At 45.1% G+C, this 14,151-nt stretch overlaps 1 pseudogene across 1 annotated transcript; it reads left to right on the top strand.

Moving 5' to 3' along the window:
- The first annotated feature begins 1,455 nt into the window (after positions 1-1,455).
- LOC309619200 (large ribosomal subunit protein uL10 pseudogene) lies at positions 1,456-8,090 on the top strand (annotated as a pseudogene). Its single transcript has one exon. The product of its transcript is annotated as a large ribosomal subunit protein uL10 pseudogene (transcript).
- The last annotated feature ends 6,061 nt before the right edge of the window (positions 8,091-14,151 follow it).

Here is a 14,151-nt window from a genome sequence, read left to right as displayed (position 1 = left end):
TGTGGCGAAGAGTGATATTTGAGTGAAGTCTGCAGGGTGAAGAGGAACCAGCCGTGGGAAGAACGGTGGGGAGAGCCTTCTGGAAGGTCTGAGATGGGATTGAGTTCAGGGTGTGTGAGAAACAGAAGAAGGCAGAATAGTGTGTGAGTGATGAACACAGGGGAAGAGGCAGCATGGAGTGCACATGGTATTAACAGCAGGTACAATCAGGACGCCCAGCAGCCCCCATACCCTATCTGGCCTCCGCAAGTTGGGTTGCCCTGGGGATGTATTGATACGTATATGCTAAGGAGAATGAATCCAAGGAAGCTGGAAGAACCACCTTTTGTGTCCCCGTCTCCCTCTGGGCCCCCCTCTGCACTCTCAGAGCTTTCCAAGGACAAGGTTTTTCTATAGACACTGAGTAAACTAGAATCTTTTTTCCCAGAATGGGGGTTTCAGTTCCCTGTTGTTGGTCATCTCCTTCTGCCTCGCCTCCCTCTACTCTCCGTGAAACACTCTGTGACTCCAAGCTTGTGCTTCGGGGGCGATCTGGCTACTGCCGGCAATTCGGAGTCTTGACTAGAAGAGAGAATTTTCTGCCCTTTTACTTAAATCCCAGCTCCTCCTGGTGACACTAGTTATCTGTAGGGTCCCCACTCTCCCTGAATCAGGCGATGGGATTGGCAGAAGTGCCAGTCCATAGAAAGGCTGTCAGGTGCAGCTGCCCCAGAAAGGCTGGCTGCCTGCCTCCGTCCCGGCTGACGTACTTCTCCTGGGCACTGGTCATGCCACTCCTTTCACCTTCTTCAGCTTTTGTATCCAGGAGGAGTCCCTGACGTTATTTTGCACCTCTTTCTTCCCAACCTTGAGCCCTTTCTGAAACGACCTCTTTTCTCAACAGTTCCCTGTGAGTCCGTGATTCTGAAGTGAGCCCGTGTCACCCTCCCCTCTGAATCTCCCTTGGGCCCCAATGCACTGGGAATTAAGCCAACTGGCCATGCCAATCAAACATGGCTGCACTGTCAGTTCCTGATCACCCCTTTTCTGAGGGATTCTGCCTCTGCCCATGTTTTTATCCTAATTTCCTTTGGCTTCTGATACAACTTACCCTGACCCTACGCTTACCCAGCTCTAGCTCCACTTTGACAGAGAGAAATGATTCACTTTATTTTACATTGTCTTTCAAATACACTGAAAACCTAATCACGGAAAAGTTCACATTGGTAGAGTGAACAGCAGGGTAAATGTTGCAAGAAGTGTCTCTTTTATGCCCCGGTGGAAAACGTAGTCTTTGAAAGGGAGCAGGTCAGAGGTTACAAACAGAGGCTCTGAGTTCATTCTGGTTCTTGGACCCAACAGCAGAAACGGCCATGGGCAAGTTGCTTAACCTCTCTGTGCCTTAATTTTCTTATCTCTAAAATGGGGTGATGACAGTACTTATTTCAAATGAGCATTGAATGACATTAAAAAACAACCATGTGGCCCTCCTCTCGCCAGGCATCCTGGAGTGAGTGACATCGTCTCTAAACCCAGCGTGGCAATCCCTGACACACCGCAGTGATGCCCAGGGAAGACAGGGCGACCTGGAAGTCCAATTACTTCCTTAAGATCATCCAGCTTCTGGATGATTATCCAAAATGCTTCATTGTGGGAGCAGACAATGTGGGCTCCAAGCAGATGCAGCAGATCCGCATGTCTCTCCGAGGGAAGGCCGTGGTACTGATGGGCAAGAATACAATGATGCGCAAGGCCATCCGAGGGCATCTGGAAAACAACCCAGCTTTGGAGAAACTGTTGCCTCACATCCGGGGGAACGTGGGCTTTGTGTTCACCAAGGAGGACCTCACTGAGATCAGGGACATGCTGCTGGCCAATAAGGTGCCAGCTGCCGCCCGTGCTGGTACCATAGCCCCATGCGAAGTCACTGTGCCTGCCCAGAACACTGGTCTGGGGCCTGAGAAGACCTCCTTCTTCCAGGCTTTAGGCATCACCACTAAAATCTCCAGGGGCACCATCGAAATCCTGAGTGATGTGCAGCTGATTAAGACTGGAGACAAAGTGGGAGCCAGTGAAGCCACGTGCTGAACATGCTGAACATCTCCCCCTTCTCCTTTGGGCTGGTCATCCAGCAGGTGTTTGACAATGGCAGCATCTACAACCCTGAAGTGCTTGACATCACAGAGGAAACTCTGCATTCTCGCTTTCTGGAGGGTGTCCGCAATGTTGCCAGCATATGTCTGCAGATTGGTTACCCAACTGTTGCATCTGTACCCCATTCTATCATCAGGGGGTACAAGCGGGTCCTGGCTTTGTCTGTGGAGACTGATTACACCTTCCCACTTGCTGAAAAGGTCAAGGCCTTCTTGGCTGATCCATCTGCATTTGTGGCTGCTGCCACCACGGTTGCTCCTGCTGCTGCCGCCGCAGCCCCAGCCAAGGTTGAAGCAAAGGAAGAGTCGGAGGAGTCGGACGAGAACATGGGATTTGGTCTCTTTGACTAATCACCAAAAAGCAGCCAACTCAGCCAGCTTTATTTGTGAAACAAGGAAATAAAGGCTTACTTCTCTTAAAAAAAAAAAAAAAAAAAAAAAAAAACCAAGTGCTTAGCACAGTATCAAGCACATATTAGGTACTCAATAGGTGTCAGCTATAGTTACAGGAAGCGCTGAGAGCATCTCTTCTCTTATCACCTCAGCACCGTCTGCAAGCCTTAGGCAGTAGGGCTTATTTCTCTTCACCTCTTTTTCACTGGACTGGGTACAGTGCCTGATGTGACTGGGTCCCCACTACAGCTTGATGATGGAGTCATCATGGAAGTATGAGTGTAGCTTTAGAGTTTCTCCATCACTTAGCCCAAACTTGGAATTTATTTCTAAACTGTGTATCCCAGTCAGCTGCAGAAGGAGTAAGCAAAGTATACATTTCCAGGCTTCTGTGTTGGTCACAGAGCCTGACCTGTTTGATAAATTTCAAGCTACCTTAGGTTGTTTATGGGTTCTATGTTTGGATCCTTCATTAAACCCAGCACACGTGGTCATTGCTGATTTTCTCCCTGAAATAACCCTTACTTAACTGTGCTCCATTTTTCTATATCCCCATTTTTGACCTTCAATGTTTGTTTTTACTTTCTTCGCATGCTACTAAATAGTACATGAATTCAGTCCAAAGGATTTTCTATTTTTCAGGGACAGTTTGTACCCCAAAGAAAAGCAAAAAGTATCTTTTGCCTCAAGGGTTTATTTGCATTTTAAATAGAACTCGATTTTTTTAGAACATGGTTTTGGCTTGAGCCTATTTATTCCCTTACTTATTGCTAATTTTTCTATGCTCCTGAAAATAACCTAAAAAGCCATTTAAAAGCCTGTCTGCCCGGTCAGTGTATAAGCTTCAGGAGGCTGGGGCATCTGGGAACAGTACCTGGCTGATTCAATTTATATCCATGGAGCTTGGTGTATAGTGTGGCCCATAAGAAGCTCTCAAGTGTTTGTTGAATGAATGTGAGGCAATTTTAAAGACTGCTTCTTCTATTAAAAAGAATCCTATACTTGAATATTTTGCATTATTCAATCTTCTGACAACCCTGTGAACCTGGTGGGCTGCAGTGTGGCTATAGCCTCCATCCTGCTTTGGCCACGAATTTTCTGCCTCACTCTCTAGAGGACCCCTAGTCTCCCTCCATCAGAAAGCAAAGCAGACCTGAGCAGTGGGGATGTGGAAGAGCCCACCCTGGGATATGGTTCCGGACCTTCCCATTGTGTTCGCTAAAATGTATTCTACAGAGCGCTCATCCCAAAAGATTCTCCAGACAAGGAAGGACTTCAGAGAGCTTACGACCTTGTGCTGGGAAACAGACTGGTGCAGAGCGTCATAAAAGGACCTCAGAGGAAACACAAAGTGGGGCTTCAGAGATGGAAGGAGACACAACCCACTGGGAAGCTGAGAAAAGACTTCACAGATGAGGCAGCCTTCAGAAGAGCTTTGAAAGGGGCAGAGATTTCAAAAGATTGAGAAGGGGGGCTTCCTTGATGGCACAGTGGTTAAGAATCCACCTGCCAATGCAGGGGACACGGGTTTGAGCCCTGGTCTGGGAAGATCCCACATGCCGCAGAGCAAGTAAGCCCATGGACCACAACTATTGAGCCTGCGCTCAAGAGCCCATGAGCCACAACTACTGAGCCCGTGCGCCACAACTACTGAAGCCCGCATGCCTAGAGCCCAGGCTCCGCAACAAGAGAAGTCACGACAATGAGAAGCCCACGCACCGCAACCAAGAGCAGCCCTCGCTCGCTGCAAATAGAGAAAGCCCGTGCACAACAACAAAGACCCAACGCAGCCAAAAATAAGAACAACAACAACAAAAAAAGATTGAGAAGGGAGGATATTGATGGCAGGGGGGCATTTGGAAGCAAGAGGCCGCATGTGGCTGAATATAGAGGTCACACTGGGGATGGGAAAAGAGAACCCTGGACCGGTTAGCTGCAGCCCTAGCCCAGAAATGCTTGCATGCCACATTGAGACAGTTGGTTGAATTCCATGGACAATGGGCAGCCACTGAAGGTTTTTAAGTAGGAGAGTGAGCCAAGGGGAGCCTTGTTTTAGGAATGATGGGAAACTATGACAGCTATGACCAGGATATGGTAAAATAGATAAACGGGACGCAGAGATGCCAAGTCATATTTCACTTGAGCAGAAGTCTAGGGGAATGGTAAGAAGAGCTTAACATAGGGGAGGGGGACGTGAAGGACAGTGGCTCCCTAGGGCCATGGCCTGTCCCCTACCTGTCTCTCCAGCCCAATATCTCACCACACCTATGCTGATCACAAGTTCCTTTAAACTCCTTGACATGCCATGCTGTCTCTCTTCCCTCCAAACCTGTGCATTTGCTGTCTCTTTTGCCTAAAATAATGATGAAGATGACGATGATGATGATAGCTGATGCTTACATGGTGCTTACTATCTGCCTATCACTGTTCTAAGTGTTTTCTTTTCCAGAAGAACCCTCATTTCTTGGACTAGTGCTACGCCTTCTCTCATCTTCCATTGCGGGCTGGTACCACTATGGAATACTAAATTGAGACTGGGGTTTCCAGCCATGCTAATGTTGTTGAGGCATAGACTTAATTATAACTGAATTTTGTTATAAAGGTAGAAGATTGATAGTCTGTATTTTTGGGTGTATGTTTCTGTGTCTGACTATTTTTATAAAAGTTACAACTATACTAAAAATGATCAGGAAATGACCTCACCTTATTGTGAATCCCTAAATGCAATGTTATTATCTGTTTCATCCCCATTTGTCTGTATCCACAGCATATAAAACAGTTCCTGGCACATAGTAAGAACATAATATATGTTTGTTGAATGCTTGAAAAACTGAATGAGTGAGCAAATTAATAAATTAGTGAAATTCTACAGACATATGCTATGGTCCCCAAGTCAGCTCCTAACCCTCAACTCTGCCTCTTTCTCTCCTAGTCAAACCCACCAAGACCACAGACACGTACTCACAGTGTGGTCTTTTCCCCTGTGGTCTTCTTTAAGGGTCACAGAGAATACAGCAGGACAGGAGTAGTAATCTCAGGACAACGTTAATGTTACTGCCTCCTGCCCACTCCTGTTTGCTGGCCCAGGATGTAGGGACAGGTGAAAACCTCGACAGGTTGGGCTCTGAGAGTGAGGGTATGGGAGACAGAGAAAGAACAGTGCTCGACACGACTTGTCACCAGTTCTTGTTGATGAAGGTAATTCTAAGATTCTAATTCTCAGACATCTGAACGGAGACTTGAACTCAGGGGACGCAGCCTTTGCTGTCCTGGGTTTTGTGGACAAAGACCTGAAGGCCAGCTGTCCCCTCTATAACCCCAGAATTTCCGATTTCAAGTTAGTTACCAGGTGATGGTGAGAGACGTGAGTTAGCAGGGCAGAAGATGCTTGGTGTTGAAGCAGAGTATGACCGTGTGGGTGAGGGGCTTAGAGACAGAACCAAGGCAGGTGGGAAATAGAAGCTCTTGACTCTTTTATCAACTTCCTGCAAAAACCTGCCAAATAGCGACGTGCATCCTCCCGTGAATATGAAGATTTTAACCTAGAGGGAGCCAGTTTAGCTCATATATTTTCATTTCACTTCCCCAAGTTAGAGTTATGATTACAAGGAAGCTAAAAAGACAACTTCATTCCTAGTGCTGGATGAAGAGAAATATGATATTGATTGAATGGAAGTAAACGTTTGGGAAAAGGTCAGTGAGTTCAAAGGCATACTTCTTTACATGGGAAAAAAAATGTAAGTTTTAACATGGCACTAATTCACTAGATCATTCCAGTAAAATAGAAAATAGCAAATTAATAAATAAATAGTCACTTTCAGAGAAAACCGGTTTGAACATTTTTGATATATACCCTTCCTGTGGGTATGTTTGTGTGTATGTTGCATATAGACTTGTTATTCTGTTTTTGAACAGAATTTTCCATTAAGAATGAAAATTAGCATTTTTCATTTTGAAAATGGAATCGTGTTTATATGCTATTTTGTACCAGAAAGGATATAGATTTCGTGGATCTGAAGCTTATGAAATTTGGGGTCTTCTCTAAGAAAACATATCAAAATGATGAATACAAATATATGTACAGGGCCTTGGAAGGGGCTGTGCACATCAGGGGTCCTGAAGTTTAAGCTCCATTAGCTTTTCAGTAAATCCCCCTCTTCATGCCCTATTTGGTTGGTTGGTTGGTTGGTTGGTTGGTTGGTTGGTTTTGTTCCGCACTTGACAACATGTGGTAAACATCCATAAGCTCCTTCACTGTCTCATGCCCAGAGTGAGGCCACTGGGAACAGCTCAGTTCAGTAAGCACACACTGAGCACCAAGTGTGTGCCTGACACGGGAACTACAATGAGAGGAAGCTGGGTGCCTGGCTTCAGCTCTCATCCATAAAGGAGTCATGGCAACAAGGCCTCTTGGCTGAGTCTCCGAATGGCCCGTGCACAATTCAGTTAATTCACAGGCTCCTACGAGTGAGACCTGGGAGGAGCACCACTCACCCTCTTCTCAGTTATAACTCAACAGCTCATCCTGGTAATTTATTTCAAGTCAAGATCTCCAAACTGGATTTCAGGAAGATAGGTTCTCCCATCTGCTGTCAGTTCCTGCAGTCACATTGTCTTTTGTCCCCTCCAGCACATGTTCCGAGGACCTTTGTTCTCCCACTATGGCTGATGAAGCATGGTACTGAGATCTATCAAAAATAGATGTTATGGGGCTTCTCTGGTGGTGCAGTGGTTAAGAATCTGCCTGCCAATGAAGAGAACATGGGTTCGAGCCCTGGTCTGGGAAGATCCCACATGCCGTGGAGCAACTAAGCCCGTGCGCCACAACTACAGAGACTGCACTCTAGAGCCCATGAGCCACAACTACTGAGCCCACGTGCCACAACTACTGAAGCCTGTGCACCTAGAACCCGTGCTCCGCAACAAGAGAAGCCACTGCAATGAGAAGTCCACGCATCTCAATGAAGAGTAGCCCCCAATCGCCACAGCTAGAGAAAGCCCACGTGCAGCAACGAAGACCCAACACAGCCAAAAATAAATAAATATAATAAATAAATTAAAAAAAAAAATAGATGTTATTATGTCAGTGACATAAATAACGTAGCTCCAAAAGTGGGGAAAATGGATTTGAAGGCTATAATTAAATATAGTTCAAATGTTGTTTAAAGTTAATCACTATAGCTTCAGTTTGAATCTTTAAAACTCCAAATTAGAAGGCAATTAATCCTTTTCTGCTGTATTTGCAATGCATACCATAAGACAAAGGGAGTGTTACCCCAGTTAAGTGCAATGGCAGAACAGAGCAGATGTCAAATATTTTCTATTTTAATACTGCAATTATAGTCGTTTAAAAGCAAATGTTAGAATAACCCTCATTTAAGCACACATGGATGTAAGTTTTTATCAAAATTATTTATTAATGTTTCACTTTCATTTTCTAAAATGCTGTAAAAGTGGGTGAACCCTTCTTAGCAACCACCCAGTGCCTTATGGCGTGCTGCGGAGGATTCGGGAGTCCAAGTTCTCAGGAATCCTCAGCTGACACTATTCAAAAGGAACTGTCTCACGGGCATTATTCAAATTGCTGTGTGATAAGAACTTATCTCATTTTCAGAAAATTTATTTATTTATTATTTATTTGGCTGGGTTGGGCCTTAGTTGCGGCACGCGGGATCTTTGCTGCAGCATGAGGGATCTTTCACTGCAGCGCACGGGCTCTTCGTTGCGGCGCGCAGGCGTCTCTCTGGTTGTGGCGCGTGGTCTCCAGAGCGCGCAGGCTCGGTAGTTGCAGTGTGCAGGGTCTCTAGTTGTGGTGTATGGGCTCCAGAGTGCGCGGGCTCAGTAGTCGTGGCACGCAGGCTTAGTTGCCCCGCGGCATGTGGGATCTTCGTTCCCTGACCAGGGCTTGAACCCGCGTCCCCTGCATTGGAAGGAGGACTCTTAACCACTGGACCACCAGGGAAGTCCCGAACTTATTTTTTATTTATTTATTTATTTATTTTATTTCATGTTTATTCCGAACTTATTTTTAAATACCTCTAAGTAGGCAGATTTTCAATGCTCTCAGTGACTAGTCCAGATTTTAATGGCCAAAACACAGGAAATTATTGGTCAACATTAGCGGACAGTACAAAAAAAAAATAGTACATTCACTTCGTGGAATACTGTGTGGCCATGAAAAAGAGAAGGCTCTTTATGTATTGATATTGAAAGATCTTTAAAATACATTGTAAAATGAAAAAAGAAAAATACCAAGGTGCTGAATACAACAGGTTATTATTATTTGGGGGAAAAGTAGCTAGATATATACGTGTCTTGCTTGTACTGTTGGCCCTCTGTATCCATGGGTTCCACATCTGTAGATTCAACTAACATCAGATTGAAGACACTTGAAAAAAAAATTCCAGAAATTTGTGAAAAGCAAAACTTGAATTTGCCATGCACGGGCAACTATTTACAAAGCATTTACATTGTATTAGGTGTTATAAGCAATCTAAAGGTGATTTAAAGTATACAGGAGGATGTGCGTAGGTTATATGCAAATACTATGCCATTTTGTAGAAGGTCCTTGAGCATCCATGGATTTTGGTATTCTTGGGGGTCCTGGAACCAGTCCCCCATGGATACCGAGGGATGTCCGTCTATGCAGAGAATATCTCTGGAAAGATACACAAGAGAGGAGAAAACCCAATGGCTAAGGCACAGAGAAGTGGGGAACTTTTTGCTGTATACATTTTGGAGTTTTGACCCATGTGACTATATTACCTATTTGAAAGTTTAATTAATTAATCATCACCTACAGAACACCTACATTTCTTACGCTATAATTCATATCTGGTTTCTGGGCTTCAAAGTCAGATGCTTCTCCATGTTTTCTGTGCCTTCACTTAGAAAAACAGACCATGGGGCAGTGTTCCATCTTGATTTCCCCTTACAAATACGATCTTTGAGAGGTTTCTCTCTGATAGCAAAATTATCAGGAAGAGAAATTAGGGCGTGTGGTGTCTTGATCCTTGAAAAGAGGACCTTTGTTTTCTGGATCATTCATTCAGTTTTCCCTGGAGAGGGGAAGAGGGTGACTGCAGGCTTCTCAGGCAGCTACTATAAGGTACTGGCAAGAGAAGTCCAGCCAGATCCCAAATCATCTTTGTGAACTGCGGTCATGATTGGCAGTGTCCCACTGCCCCAGGGATGGCAGGGAGAAGAGCAGCCCTCAGGAAGTTGCTCTGTGACTTCCTCCAGTAGGGGCTGAGGAGTTAACAGGACCTGAACCTGTGAATGTGGCTGGTCAACCCTTCTGGGCAGAAATCTTTGTCCTCTGGAGGAGACAGGACAGGAGGACACACAATTGCAGCAGCTCACATAGCCCTGATGCTAAGCAGAATAGTTCCAAGATGTAAATCTCTACGCTGCAGATGCAAACCACAAACTCTTTCTGAAAAATCTGAGATCTTTAATATTGAAAAGTCCCACCAAAAAAATCAAAACAGGACTGCAACCCTCTGTATTAGTTAAGAAAATGGTCTCCTTGAGAATAAATCGAAGAGCTTTCTAATTGCTCCTATTCTGTTTAGTGGATGTGGCAGTGACATTTTGTTCTCACAGAATCTTATCTGCCTAAAATACATAGCAAAAGATGACAGTGTCAATGGAAAATAAAAGACATTTCTGTTCACCAATAACTGGACAGTGATAAAAATAGGCCCTTAGAAGCCACAGCTAAAATGTGTACTCAAAGTTCTATGCTTTTGGGAGAAAATGGGTTCTCTGGCTGATGTCTGAAAACTCCTCAGCGGTAGTTGTTCTTTCAAGAGGCCCCCTCAGACCTCGGGCTCTTCTAAATGTCCCTTTCTTTCAATGCATCTCAGCATTGCTCAGGAGTTCCATCACGATGCCTTTGTTGGGCAACAAACAAGAAGTCCTGCTCCCTCTTCCCAACACCCCAGCATCAGCTGCTAAGAAGACATCTGACCCCAGATGTTGACACAAACCTAGAAACTGAAGTTCGAGGCAATTGGTTGTTTGTCATTTCTTTCAGTAAGAGTTTAAGCACCAGCTCTAAAAAGTTGAAGCTGAGAGGGTTGAAGAGCAAGGCAAGGGCCTTGGGGGAGGAAAAGAATGTTAAGGAAGAAAAAGAAAGAAAAGCTCCAATATTCTGCTTCACGTGAGCACCAAACCTCCATTTGTAGCCCAGCCACTTCTTGAGCAAATTATCTAATCTCTACACCTCAGACTCCTCATTTGTAAAAGGGAGATAAAAATAATCCACATCACAGGGTAGTTGTGAGTATGAGATAAGCAATGCCTATAAAACACATAGATACTGCATGGCACGGAGAAAATGCTCAAAAGTTGGGAGCTATTATTAACGTGGGGAGGTTGGGGAAGAAGCCAGTGCAAAGTTTCAAGCAGCCTTGCCTTGGGAGCAGCCCAGGTAGATCAGGGACGGGATCACATTTTGCTTTCCCTAGTGCAGGCCTGGAAACCACGTGGCAAAGTCGGCGAGAGCATGGCTGTGCTTCTCTCATCCCGTCCCACCGGCTCTTGGGAAGACTGTCCCCACAGGCCGGCCGTAACTCCTGTGCGAGTCCCCGTCACCCCCCATCTAATAACCGGAGCTTCCCTGTTTATCAGCAGCTCCCTGCCACGCTGTCATCCAGGTTATTCTAGACTTGATTTGTAGCCAACGCAATGGTAATCAACACAGTTATCACACCGTAAAACCCAAGGTCACGTGGAGGTGAAGATGGGCTAAAAAATCTATTACATTCAATGAAAACAATACGAATAAATCATCTTGATTTAAAAAAAAAAACGGTTATAGGAAAACACATAAACGTAAACAACACATCACCTTTCCGTGTGATTTGATGACTTGCTTCCCTTCCTCGAGGCACAGTGGCCTTCACTTGTCTGAGGCAAGGATCCTCTTTTGTTGCCCTTCGGTAACAACAGCGGAGAGAGCTGTTCCTGGAAAATATTTAGGGACCCATAACATGTATAATGAGAACACGGGTGGATTTCAGTTAAATAAATTTCTTTTTTTTTTTTTAATTAATTTATTTATTTATTTTTGGCTGTGTTGGGTCTTCGTTTCTGTGCGAGGGCTTTCTCTAGTTGTGGCAAGCGGGAGCCAATCCTCATTGAGGTGCACGGGCCTCTCACTATCGCGGCCTCTCACTATCGCGGCCTCTCACTATCGCGGCCTCTCTTGTTGCGGAGCACAGGCTCCAGACGCGCAGGCTCAGTAGTTGTGGCTCACGGGCCTAGTTGCTCCGTGGCATGTGGGATCTTCCCAGACCAGGGCTCGAAGCCGTGTCCCCTGCATTGGCAGGCAGACTCTCAACCACTGCGCCACCAGGGAAGCCCCAGTTAAATAATTTCTTAAAGGGCACTTTAAGGCAGGAGACTGCTGCTCTCAGTTGTCTAGGCTGCAAGTTTCTTCCCCTGAGAAAAGTGAAGATGGAACGCAATGACACGGCAGAGGATGGGCTTCTTGTCCTCGTGCCCACAGGCACTAGACCAGAAAGAAGAAGGATATGTCTGGACGTTTAAAGGTCCTCAAGACAACTTGGTAGTCATTTTAAGTTCAGCAGCTCTTCCACAAATGCTTCATGTGTTGAGCGCTCCACCTGTCCTGGAGCTGCTGCGGGTGATGTCCCGCAGACAGTGCAGAACACAGAAACACAGGGCGCGTTAAATATTACAGGGATCTGAGCTGCCTGGATTATAAAGACAAGCTGTTCAGCTCCAACAGGGTTAACCTGCTTTGTGAGTTCCCTAGACTGTCTGAATTACCTCAAACAACCGAGATGAAGTCAGAACCATCCAGGTGGAGGGCTTTCTTTACCTTTCTCTTGCCTAGTACGAGTGTATCTATTTCAGAATTCCTTCCAACCCCGATCTCTCTCACAAGGTTGAGCCTAATAATCTCCCGTACGTCACAGTCCCTTTCATTTGTAAATAGCAGCAATGTAGAAAATAATATCTTATTATTATTCTTTCTTATTACATCTTTTAAGTTATATACATTATACATTATTTATTTTCTTATATCCTATATTAGTATATATATTATATCTTATATGTTATTATTAGTCTCTCATTGTGTACCAAGCACTTTCACATGTAGTTGGGAGCATATTACTACATTGTCTGCATTATTACCCTAAATATTTATATGCATAGCCGGTTTAAAGGGGCCTAAAGGGTCCTGTAGTTTATTTTACAAGCTGCTCTAAATTAATACAGCAGAAGCCAATATAACAAAATAAACAGGTCCTAGTCTACCTCTGGTCAGCCATGCTCCAGGAAGATAACAGCTGCATAAATAAATATTTCACACTGGCGTGAGTTCTACCCGCTTGTCCCTGCCTTGCACAGGGCTGCTTCAGCACTTTGGCTTTATACAGCTCTTTTTGTTGAATAGCTCAGCAAGGAATTCAGATCTGTGGGCTCCTTTTAAGGGCCAATATCTGTACAATCCCCCTGACGGCAGCTTTCCAGCTTATGGGGGACTTTGGATAAAAGGTCTCTAGTACTGGGGAGACAGGTAGTTAGTTCCATCTTTCCAAATGGCTGGGGACCCATCACTATTTGTTGGCTTAAAAGGATTTTCTTTTCTTTTCTTTTTTCTGGCATTGTGTTTCAGGGCCCAGGGATGCCTTTAGTAACAGGAACTTAAGATTCCGCCTTCCCTATTAGGAGTGTTGGTAAGAAAAATGACACATGGGGCAGTTTTATCTGTGTGGCCGGACATCTGACAAAATATCTCTCTGTGCATTTGTATTTGTGCAGGAATTTTCTTGAAAATGCAATGTCCTTTAGGAGAGACAGAATCCATGGCCTATTATATAGCTATTATTTTTGTATGAATGGCCTCAGTTAGCCAAATTCGGTGAAACATCCCTAATTTGGAGGAGAATCATTCCTGGAAATATTCTAGCAAGAAGGAAAAATGTAGTACTTCCTTCCTCCATTTTACTGAGCTTGTCTCCTTGTTTCCTTCACAGCTCTTAAAGGGCTACAGAACATTTGAAGCTTGAGCAGAGAACCATGGCTCCCAACACAATTTAGAGAAGGGAGGCACCGTTTGGAGGGAAGCTGGCATTTGTGGAACAGACCTGCACCTCTGCTCGCCACCAGGAAGGACCCTCCTGCATGGGGAGGTGGCAGCTACATCAGGAAAGGAATTCAAGTTTGCGTAAGTTATTATTCATTGCAATAGTGCCATGCCTTCGTTTAAAAAAAAGATGACCAAAAAAACAAAAACACAAAAACAAGTGTTGCAAAACATGTAAGTACATTACCACCGTATTTTTCATTTTGCAGAAAAATTTGGCATCTGAGTACCTTACAGCACAGTGAAAACTGCATGCAATTTTTAAGAGTGAGTGTGTGGGGCTTCCCTGGTGGCACAGTGGTTGAGGGTCTGCCTGCCAATGCAGGGGACACGGGTTCGAGCCCTGGTCTGGGAAGATCCCACATGCCGCGGAGCAACTAGGCCCGTGAGCCACAATTACTGAACCTGCGCGTCTGGAGCCTGTGCTCCGCAACAAGAGAGGCCGCGATAGTGAGAGGCCCGCGCACTGCGATGAAGAGTGGCCCCCGCTTGCCACAACTAGAG

Source organism: Balaenoptera borealis (genome assembly GCF_965194805.1).
Source record: "Balaenoptera borealis genome assembly, chromosome: 2".
Taxonomy (NCBI): Eukaryota; Metazoa; Chordata; class Mammalia; order Artiodactyla; family Balaenopteridae; genus Balaenoptera; species Balaenoptera borealis.
This window is presented reverse-complemented; position numbering and strand designations above follow the sequence as displayed.